Genomic DNA, 12,443 nt, shown 5'->3' on the forward strand with positions numbered 1-12,443 from the left:
CTCTTCCCTGTTCTCCGTGATTCTGTGCTGCAAGAATGTTTCCTCCCCCCTCCCCCTTTTAGAAAAAGGACTAAGAGAGAGTTACTTCAGGAAAAATTAGTAAGATAAGTGTTATTTTGATTTAAAGAAACAGGAAAGTGACAGTGAATATTACCAAATATGTTAAACAAAGAAATCATAGAAAGAAATGCTATTTTAATTTGAAAAAGTTGTGGGAAAATAAATTTCAGAAAGACAAGAGAGTCGGGTTAATCCTAAAGTATATAATGTGGTTACCAAGGTATGCCAGTAAAGGGGAAACTAAATAGTTAATTTTTTTCCAGAATGATATGGTAACATTAGAGCTTTAGGAGTTTATCAATATAGATTCTGATCATGTTAGTTATAACAGAAAATATGGGACATGTAAAGATTTAAGAATAGAAGATCAACCCCCCCAGAAAGGATTGTCCCTCTAAAAAGTTATTCAGCTTATTCTATTTGAAGAAGTGGGGCAGGGAATATTCTAATTAGGCTAAAGGATTTTTGAATGACTGTCTTCTCTAGGGTTTTAGCAACTATAATCAAGAAGTGTTAAATACTAAAACCTTGGAATGGAAATTGTGAAAAGTGGAATCATATCTGTGATTTATATAGCTGTATAAGCTATGTGATTCTAGTTCAGAATAGTGTGAATTAAAGTCAAGAAGAGCTAATGAAAAGGAATGGTAGAACAGTATATTGGGGGAAACTGTGCGCTGTGTAGTCTGGGGTCAAAGGTTTGGAAAGAACTGGACAGAAAATCCAGACATAGAGACAATTGGGTTTTTTTTTTTAACCATTTGTTAAGTGTGGAAATTGGTAAAAGCATGTAGACAGAAGGTTTGAGCAGGTTTGACTTTGTACACAAAGGATGGATTTTGGAAAATCGTTTACATTGTAAGAAAAGAAGAAAGTATAGAACTATAAGTCTATAGGGAAATATATGTTTATATGGGGTTGGGGTGATTTAAAAATTACATTAAACTGCTATTTTTTTGCAATGTTTGGCAGTGAATTGATTGGAAAGGTAATAATTCCCATAAAGCAAAAAGTTGGATATGAAAACAATTGCTAGGTGAATGTTAATTTTATTATATTATTATTGATTCTATAATGTGCTAATCTAAAGATACATGAATTAAGGGGTTTGTAAAAAATGTTTGAGTTTTGATTCTGATGTTTTATGGCCCTTCCAGAGTCATGGGAGTAAGGACAGACTTGTGAGTTATGGGCTTTTAATCAAGCTTTAGAATCACTAAACAAGGGGAAGGTGATATTTTACATTGATTGGGATGTAGTTCATGTCTTTGGGAAAAATCTGGAGTGAGTAATGATAAACAGTAAAGGTAAAGAATTAGTACATATTATTTTGATATCTCAAATTGCAGGGAATCTCCAATTCCCAGAACATAGAATGTTCTAATATTAAGAAATGTTGATCAGTGAGGATAGAGAGCTCTTTATAAGTTTAGAGCATTGAGAAGTTAGAATTGCAGTGATAACGCTGATAAAGAAGACTTTGCAGACTTTTTTATGCTCTGAAAAGAAAATGATTTAAAGCTAGTTTGGAATTTAATAGAAGTATAAAGAAAATCTTGTAGTCATAAGAAGGGATTTTTTTTTTAAGCAACAATTGGTCTTAAGAATTCTTTGTATTGTAAAGTTTTAGGGAGTAAAGGAAACACACATGTAATTGAACTATGCTGTGTACAATTAGTAAACTTTGTATAATAACAGTTTAAGCTATACTTTTTGAGACTTTAAAATTGTTTTGTAATAAAAAATTATGATTGAATTAAAATTTCATCTATCACATTTGTAAAGATTTGTTATGAGAAAAACTAGAGAACATCTTGCCAACAAGTTTATATCTCTCAAGGTCTTTTTGGCCCAGAGAATTTGTGAAAAGCTTTGTTTTTTCACCTCATGTTTATGAAAGGGAATATCTAAAAGTAAGATCAATGTAGCTTATTTATTATCTGCTATTTAAGAAGAAGAAATTATATATGTAAATGTAACACTGGCATGGGTAAAAAGTATACATAGGGCTTTTGAAATTATCATATGTATGAGACTAAATTCATGGAGAATCTTATTTTCTTTGTTTTGAAAATATAAGTGTATTTGGAAGAAGAGATAAATAAGTTTATAAAGCAAAAACTCAGAAGAGGTTTGTGTTTAAAAGATATTTAATTATAAGGTTAACGTTAAGAGAACCTATTGTTTTATGTTGCTTTAAGAGAATGAGATGTCAGCATGAAAATCTTATGTTTCATGTAGGTTAAGAATTTAATGTTTAAATTTTAAAGAAGTAAAATTGCACATTTCTTCCTTCAATTAAAATTATGTAACCCTAATTAGATGACTTATCAATGAGTAAAATGAAGCGTGTTATCAAACATGTGCTCAACTTTTGGAAATATAAACTATTTTACTGTAATGGTGTCAAAAAGTAACGATTGATTGCTTTAATGAGGGAAATTATCAAAGGTCATGACCCTCTGGGTTCCCTGAAATTTTAAATGATGTGTTGGACCTTGCTCTAGATCTGTAGGTCCATATATAAATGTAATAATGGAAAGATTATTTTGTGAAATCTAGTTCTTAATGTGTTACACTTATTACTGTTTTGTTTAGAGATCCCATCCCCTGAATTCCTAAATCCCACCCCTCCACCCCTGTCACCAGATCCTATCTGTTCCCCCTCGAAAGATTCCTTTGCTAGATCAAAAGGGGGGGATACAAGAGCAGGGAAAGTAATGAACATTCCTAGATGGAAAAATCCTGTTCTGTCTCCTTTTCTCCCTGAACCAGTCTACTTCCCCTTCAGAAGATTCCTTCGTTGAATAAAAAGGGGAGAAGAAGGCAGCAGGAGGATGGGGGAGAATTGGCAGAAAAATTCTTATCCCAGAAATAATAGGAAGAGAGACAGTAAAAATGCCTATAGCAGGTTTTGAGTATCTCTTGGTTTTTGTTGACACATTTTCAGAATGGGTAGAAGCTAATAAAACAGCCTTGGAAATAGTTTTAAAAAAATCTGAATGAGCCCCTCCCTATTTGATCTCCTGCTAGGAATCAGGTCAGACAATGGCCTTTACAGCTAAAATCTCACAAGGAATACTCCAGATACTGGGAGGAACTTGACTGCTTTTTGAATGTTAGAAATTAACCCTATTTAATGTATTCTGAGGACAGGGACACTCGGAGTAGATATATGTGATCACTTGGAGATCTAATTGGGTAAAACAACTATTTTATATCACAGGACTTTTAATCAATTTTCTTTTTTATGTCAGATACCAGGACAGTCAGCAAAAGGAAATGCTTCTGGGTAAATGTCATGTTCCTGTAGCCAAGGAGGCTAAGATGTCAGGTGATGTGCAGCCCAAGGGGCAGCTTATCAGTATGGCCTAAGGTTGGACCCTTTTGACTTGATTTCCCCCAAATGACATTTGGATAATGTCTCACCTGGAAAAATAAATCTGGCCTGAGACATTTGACTACCCACATGATCTCTGCCTGGACACTGATATTCAATACTTATATCTATAAGGAAATTTTCCTTTGATGTCCTGGATCTGTAAGGTTACTAAGCAAAACAGAAAAAGAAGTTTTAGGTGAATTGGATCTAATAGCCAGAGATAGGTTAGGTGTGTTAGATGTGTGGCTCTGACACCTGCTAACAGCTACATGTTAAGATAGGAATTAAATTTCTTTAATTTTTAGAAGGAATATTTAGGAAAGAAGAAGAATGGGAAATTCTCAGGATAATTACAATTTTAAGGCCTAGCTTAAGGAAAAGAATGTGAGTCAGATAAGTATATCAAGAGAAGGAAAATCAATGGTATATCTGGGAATACTTTGAAAATTTTCACTTTGGTTAAGGATGTTTGAGCCATTATTGTAATGAGAGCAAAGGCTAAGATTGTTTTATTTTTAAACCATGTACTGGGTACTTTGAACTAAGATGATTGTTGAATGTATATGTTACAAGCTTAAGTCAGTATGATAATTCTCATTGGGAGTTTGCTCATATAGTAAAACACTAATGAAAGTCTATTGTGTTAAAGTGAAGTATGTGCATCAATATGGCAATAAGGCAAAATGCAAATTGCAATAAGCTCCAAAATTTCATCGTCTTGTGATGAAAACATGTGTTTTGATCTGAGTAAAATGTTAAGCAGTTTCTTTACCGGAAGACAAAGTCTCAACTAGTCAGCTGAGCTGGAGAGGACTTTTTTGGAACAGATTCAGAAGATGCAGAAGGACATCCAGTGTCTCTAGGAGAGAAGAGAAGAGAGGAGAGACTGGACCAGTTCATCTATACCATTTCACACCTATGTATACATTGTGCAGTCAGGGGGTCTGTTTTTGTAACCTCCCCTTGATTCTGTAAGTGTGGCACCCCTACTTATTATGCCCTTCTCCTACATGAGACTATATAGCCTATCTAAGAAGAAGCTTATCTCTGATTTAGCTAGACTGTACAATTTAAAGAGATAGGTGGACTGAGAAGCACTGAGAGGCTCATGTGAGTTGTAATGATGATATCTGGATCCTTTGTAAAGATGCTTGTAGTTCATACTTACCCAGGTTATGAAGATGATAACTCAAGGGTTTGAGTTATTTTGACAAAGTGAGGAATGAAATACAATATTAATATTTGTGTAATCCCTATATAAAAGGGGTCCTTGACACCTTTTTGGGCCCAAGAAACTCCTCAGAAATATAAACTTGGCTAGGCAACTTTAGGTCTGAGAATAATCAGACAGGACCCAAATGCTTGACTCTAGGATCATGAGATATACCATACATTTGTTTGAGATTCACAAAGCACCCTTGTTAACCTAATCATCTTGCTGTATCTGTAAAATTCCTGCTTCCTCCCAAGACTGCCTTCCCTTCCCCAGATGCAGCTTCCCTTAAACCTATGGGAAGCCCGTGAATATGTGACTTCCTCTGTCTTGGGAAACATGTTAAGAAATAAAACAAGACCCTGACCCTTTTCCGTCCTTGTCTAGCCCTCATCTATACTAAACCATATATTTGCAGATGTTTGTGTAGTCTGACAAGAAAATATATATCTAACTGCTGTCTCTGCTTCTGTATCCTGCTTGCTCACAACCCCCCCCCCCAATAATATAAAAACCTTGTTCTTTGGATACTTGGTGCTGTGTGATTTGAGGGAAAATGTAACTCTGCGTAGTATGCAATAACTCTGAATACTCCAAAACTTAATCAAATTTTGGTCTCCTTCTGGCTCTTTGGGTTCAACAGTACTGATCCTCCCTGAATACCCCATATACCCCCACCCACTTTTCTAATTAGTGACACAGAATGCATTTTCTAGGCTTAACTTACATGCTTTCTCTTTCCTTCAGCCTTCCCTGACAACCCAAGTTGTTAGTTATTTGTTCTTCATCAAATTAGCCTATCTTTTCTTATCTATCTCCCTGATAGAAAGTAGGCAAGACTTTTCTGAAGGTAGGAGGCTACTTTAATTTTTTCATTTATGTTTCCAGTGTTTTTCACAGAGTATATTGTCAATAAATGTTTGTAGAATGTAATTTGATTATGTATTTAATAATTATTATTGTTGACATATACCTATATACAAACATATGCATATATACATATATATATATATATGTATAGTTGTTCTTCTTTGTTAATTATTCTTTGTGTCTTCATGACTGTGGATTCTACCATCCATGGATTTTCTTGGCAAAAAGTGGTTTTTCCATTTCCTTCTCTAGTGGATTAAGGTAAATACACAAACACACACACAGTACATATTAAGTTTATAAATATATATGTGTATGTATATGTATAGAAATATATATATATATATATATTTCCTTTCATAAAGTTTTTTGTAAAACTCATTTTGGGGAGGCTAGGTGGCACATGGATAGAGCACTGGCCCTGGAGTCAGGAGGACCTGAGTTCAAATCTGGCCTCAGATACTTAATAATTACCTAGCTGTGTAGCTGTGTGGCCTTGGGCAAGCCATTTAATCCCATTTGCCTTACAAAAACCTAAAACAAAAAACAAACCCTCTAATTTCATGGGCTAACCAACATTTGGATCAATATGGTTCTATTTAACTATGATCTTTACAGATTTCAAGAAATAGTGGAGAATAGAAGGGTCTGGCATACCATGGTCCATGAGGTCATAAAGAGTTAGAAAAGACTAAAAAACAACTGAACAACAACAGCTAAGGTTTTTGGTGGGAACCTCAGGGCTTTCCCAATGAGTAGCATTTCTCCAAGTTGGAAGAAAGGGAGGAAAGGAACATTAATTGAGTATTTTATATATGCCAGACATGTGGTAAATAATTTACAAATATAATCGCATTTAAACCTCACAACAATTCTGAGAGATAGGTGACATTATTATACCTATCTTATCTTACAGTTGGGGAAACTGAAGAAATTAAGTAACTTGGGGCAGCTAGGTGGTGTAGTGGATAAAGGACCAACCTTGGAGTCAGGAGTACCTGGGTTCAAATCCGGTCTCAGACACTTAATAATTACCTAGCTGTGTGGCCACTTAGCCCCGTTTGCCTTGCAAAAAAAAAAAAAAAGAAATTAAGTAACTTGCTCAGGATTACACTGCTAGCAAGTCTCTGAGGTCAGATCTAAATCCATGGTTTCCCATCTCTAGTCCCAGTGGTCTACCCACTTTTCCACCTACCTTCCTTTAAAGGGAAGCTCTTATTCACAGATCTTGCCAGGGTTAGAGAAAGTGTGGCAGATCTTTGGAAGGATTGTGGGATTGTGGATTTAGAGCCGCAAGGGTGACTAATTTGCAAAAGTTTACACAAATAGTTAAGTGGCAGAGCCTAGTAGTCCCTAGTCCAAGAACTTCCTTTTACAAATGATGAAAATGAACTGCAGAGAAACTATTCAATTTGCCTGGCATTCTACAGGTAATGAACAGTAGAACCAGATTTTCTCCTTAGTTCCCCTGATTCCAAATTCAGGTTATTTTTCATTGTACCAAGAGATAGGAGTCTTTCTGTTTCCCAACTTTAAGTCTTCCCCATAGGGACTGATCAGCTAGATCCATGAAGCTTGCCACAGAAATGTTGACTTATTTACCTCATTTCCCTTGCTTCTTTCTAGTACTGGCCTTTCCAAGCCCTCCACTGCTACAGGTCCCACTTTGTCATCCCTCTTCTGCTCTAGCTTTGAGAGCCTGTTAGGAGCTAGGGTTGCAAATAGGTGGTGGTACAGGACCATAGAATGATACAGGGAGTTATATGGTTCAGTCTGGTGTCAGGAAGACTTGAGTTCAAATTTGACCTCAGATCCTTACCAGCTCTGGGTTTCCTTGGGCAAGTCATTTAACCTGTTTGCTTCTTTCCTCATCTGTGCAATGGGCATAATAATAGTGCCTATCTCACGATGTTGTTGAGAACCGAATGAGATAATAATTGGTAAGCACTTAACAGAGTTCCTGGCATATTATAAATGGTATACAAATGTTTATTATTATTGTTATTATTAATAAATACATAAAATAACTAAGAAATAAATAGATGAAATTATAAATAAATAAGAATTAGAAAAGAAATAAAAGGCCTGGAAGGGATCACCTAGTATAACTCTTCATTTCATAGAAGACAAAACAGAGTCCCTGAGAAATTCCCTAATTTGCAAAAGTTTACACAAATAGTTAAGTGACAGAGCCTAGATTTGGGACCTGGACTCTAAAGCTCTTTATCTTTCCACTTTACCTTGGTGATGCAGTGGATACAGCTCTGGCTCTGAAGTCAGGAGTACCTGAGTTCAAATCTGACCTCAGACATTGACACTAACTGTTTGTTTGACTTTGGGTAAGTCACTTAACCCTGAATGTCTTATACCCACGGCCATCTCCAGTCGCCCTGATTCATATCTGGTCACTATACCCAGAAAAGGCTCCAGAGGAGAAAGTGAGGTTGATGACTTAACACTACCCCCCCCCCAATCTAATTCTTGGGCTTGTCATGGCATCACCTCCCTGATGTTCTGGTCTTCTTCGAGAACAAAGGACAAAATAGCAACAACAAACTGCTCCCAACTTATCCCTAACTTAATAGATGTCTTAGAGAACTCTGGGAAATCCAGAGAGGTTAAGCTCTTTGCCCATGATCAGATAGCTAGTATCTGAGATTGGATTTGAACTCTCTGACTCCATTACTCTGGAAACAGGAGTGAATATAGCTTAGTTGGATCAGGAAAAAAGAAAGATCTAGCACTGAGCCTTGGAAACATAGGTACTATTATCAGATGACTTCCTCTAATCAGGCCAGGGGATTCTCAAGAGGCCAGAGAAAGACAGCAGAATATTCATCCACAAAGGTCAAACAGAATTAAACAACTCCCATGCACTCATGAAAGACCACCAAGAATTTTGCCACTCTCCTCTGGGTGGAATTGATCCTTGTTAGTATAGCAGATACATTTAGATAACTTTCCTTAACAAGTGACTATGTCAGTCTCCTGATAGCTTATGTTGTTGTGTATTTTAAAGTAGGGTTAAATAAGTAGGTGGGACAAGATTTTGGCAGTCTTGGAAAATAATATAGAAAGTCTATATTTTTTTCCCTTTCTCGGCATTTTCTCATTAATTATTTCATTCGCTTTCTCTGCTTCCTGGAGGAGCCACTAGAGTTAGGTGGTAAAATTGGAACCTGTCTGATAGAAAAGAGAAAATTAGATATGAGGAAGTGAAAATAAGACTAGGGTGGTGGTTTCAGGACTCCCAGAGGATGGTTCTCCTTCCATCCCTATAGTAGCCAAAGTCTAAAAGCCAGCACAACAAAAAGAACATTCTGAACTGACTTCATTTTGGCTGCTCTGTCTCCAGCATTGGGTTGTGCCCAGAGAAGGTTGGGTATGGGCGTGAAAATGTCACCCAGTCCTAGGGCTGTCAAGGCTACAGCCTGTAGTTTCTGCCTCTTTCAGAGCCCCTATGATCTGCCACTGAAAAGCTCTGAGGGAACAGCAGCCTGGGAGGAGTTAGTATGAGAGGTGGGCGGACGTGAGAGAAATGTCCAGATTGCCAGAAAATGGACTCCAGGAGCTGTGAGCTGAGGTTTGTTGTTTCCCTGCCTCTCTCCCTGCCCCCCCATACTCACACACATGGACTCAAGAGCATATAGAGGAGGGAAGAAAGACTAGGGCCGATGCAAGTTACACTGTGCTGACAGCTGCCCATATGTCTCCCTATTTACTAACCCAGTCTTGGGAACCAGACTCTGATTTTCTATTGATAAATCTATCTGGGGTCCCATTCTCTATGAGGAGAGGCATGCACATATGACAAGGAGTGATCTATAGATATATTGACAAGGAACAATTATTTTCAGAGGTCAGTGGCAGATTTTTTTGTGAACCTTGATGAGTGGGCATCCATTCTTATTCTATTTAACCTTTTTAGGTGATCCCCATCCTTTGGTCTCCCTGGGAACTAGTCATCTTAGGGTATCATCTTGTAATAGTATGGATATGTTCCATCCACTCTGAGGGCTGATGGTCTGAAAGTCCAAGTGACAGTGGCTTTCCAAAAATGTGGAGAATTTCTCCATTTGGGGGCACATAAATAAAGAACTCTCAGGAAATCATTAACTTTGTCTAGGAACTGGTTAAGAAAAGACTCTCTGAAATTCATTTTAAGATCTTAAATAGTCTTTGGTGGAGGTCCCTAAGTGGATTTAAATGAAATTGAGCCCTGATATGACCCATAGAAAGGGGACCTAGACTAAGACCAGGTCAGGTGCAGGCCATTTTATCTCAGTCACTGAATAAATTAGATTAAATAATACAAGTATACATTAACTACTTACAGAATTTTTGACACCTTTTAAAGTGTTTTTTTAGGCCAACAACAATCCGGAGGATGTTATAATGTATTAAACTTTGCAAGATAATAAAATATCACTTAATCCTTAAACTTCTCTTTGAGATAGGTGTTAGTATTATCTACATTCTATAGAAGAAGAAACTGAAGCTGGCAGGTTAAGTAGCTTGCACAGAGTCATAGAGCTAGTAAATGTAAAACCTCAATGGAGAGGAGAGCTCAAAAGGCTGGGGTTTCAGAGGAGGAAGAAATGGAGCAGGACTTTGAAACATTAGGAAGATTTGGATGGATCGAGAGGAAAGGATATCAGTTGGGGAGAATTCCATGAGCTTCAATTTAGAAGTGAGCAAGGGGAAGGTGTATTAAGAGGACAAAGACTTGGCCAGTCTGTGTGGAACTGGGGTTTAAGGAGGGGAAGGGATGGAAGAAGTTGTGGAGGGATTTGAATTACTCCTTAGGTAATGGATGGCAACTAGTAATCTTCCTGATATTCAGTTATCTGTTGAATTCCAGCTCTGTTTTTTCACTGTAAATTTTCACATGTTTCATGAACAATAAAGGGCTGTGAAGATCTGACACATCAAGCCAGCTCCAACCCCTCCCTTGGAGAGAACACAGGGTGTAATTATGAGATACAGATGCTGCCTGCAAACCCTACTACAGCCTGGGGAATGACTCATCCTCTGGAAATAAACAGGGCCCAGCGGGCAGCACATGAGGTCGGCGCTGATGGATGGGTATTTGGATGATTTCCCCAGGTCAGTTCGGAAGGATAGCTTTCATTAGAGACGGCCTACAATGTGTATTCTCAAGACCAGAAGTGAAAACTACACATTTCATTAGAAGATCAGGGAAGAGAACAGGACAGTAGTACTCAGACTCCATGTATATAGATTCTGTCCCACTGGAGCATGAAGATTTATACATCCATTTTTTGAGGAGGCTGCCCCACTGTGACTGCTTTGTGCACCCTTGCTACAAAGTAGTGTTGTTAAGATATTTTATTCTAAGCTTAAACAACAAAAATATACATATCAGAATACCAAAAAATTTGGAGCAATGAATTTCCATTTCCTATGCTTTTTAAAGTACATAATAAATTCTACAGGCTGATTTCAAAAGAAGAAAGTGAGACTGTTGACTTAGCACAGGGTCCCGTCACTAAAAATCCAATTAATTTGCATGTCATCTCATTACCTCCGTGTCATGATCTTCAAAAGTGAAGGACAGACATCATAGTCAAGGATAGCAAATCTACACAGTGGCAATTTTCACAAAGTATGTCTCTCAACCTTGGGTCTGTTATCTCTCTGTTAGGAAGTGGGTAGCATGTTATATCACAGGGTCACTGGAGTCATGACCAATCAAAATTCACATGTTTTTCTAAATTATTCTTCTCTGTATAAATTGTTGACCTTGAATAAATTATTCTTCTGGTTCTCACTTTTCTATGTTTCAGTTCATACTTTCCAGGATTTTCTGGAATCATCTTTTGTACTGCATTACATCCTTATGCCACAATTCAGTTCATTTTCCAGTTGTTTTAGAAGCATTCCTTGTATCTGGATTCTAATTCCCCCTCTCAACTTTAATTTCTCACTGGGGATCAGGAAGTTATTGTGTTTCAGACTTACCTCCCAATAGGTTTCTTCTCCATCTTGACTAGATCCCTTCCCCTTTTCTCCATCATGTATCACTCAAGTTTAATGTATTTCTACTTCAAATTCTGTGTGTATGTGTGTGTGTGTGTATTTCTGTGTATATGTGTTCAACCTTCCATTTTCTATTACAGATAAGAATGAGGATTATTTGATGCCTACTAGTCCACTCCGTTCTCCATTTTTTTCTCTTCTCAAGTCTTACCTGCTTTTTGTACCTACTCATAGTAGTATATACCTCCTTTTATCTTCTCTTCATTTTCCCCTTTTAAACCATTCCACACCCAAGACCTCTGTTTTTCTTATTTGTCCTCAAACCCTTGGAGGATGTTGATTCTGAGGAATCACTTGTTTCTTCCCAATCTATTAGGTTCATCTATTTTATTACACAGTTCCTTTTAGATGCTCAAATAAATTTTTCTTTCTGTGTTTCTCTGGATTTCAAAGTTTCCTCTCAAATTTGGTTTTGACATAAGGAGAGTTTGAAAGATTTCCATACTTCTAAAGCCCCTCTACTCTTTATCTCCTCTAGTTTAGTAGGGTTATTTATTCTAGTTTATAAGCCCATATATTTTTTCTTTCGAATTATCATTTTCCAAGATCCCCTTTTATTTCATTTCATAGGAGAAGCTGCCAGGTCCTGCTTGAATCAGATGAAATTTGAGCTATTTCCTTTTTGTTTCCTTAGAGTATGTTTTCTTTGATATAGAAACTCTGGATTTGGGAAATTTCTTGTACTTTTATTTTTTGGGGTTCAATGGATTCTTTCTTCACTTTGTCCTTTGATTTGAATAATTTATTTAGTTTTTCACTTATGATTTGAACTGTTTTTATGGAAGTCCTGGCTCTTATAGAAGAATTTTCATTTTATTCTGCTTCAAACCAGGCCTCTATGCCACTTCCTGAACTTCT

The sequence above is a fragment of the Macrotis lagotis genome, chromosome 1, assembly GCF_037893015.1.
Source record: "Macrotis lagotis isolate mMagLag1 chromosome 1, bilby.v1.9.chrom.fasta, whole genome shotgun sequence".
In the NCBI taxonomy this organism is placed as follows: Eukaryota; Metazoa; Chordata; class Mammalia; order Peramelemorphia; family Peramelidae; genus Macrotis; species Macrotis lagotis.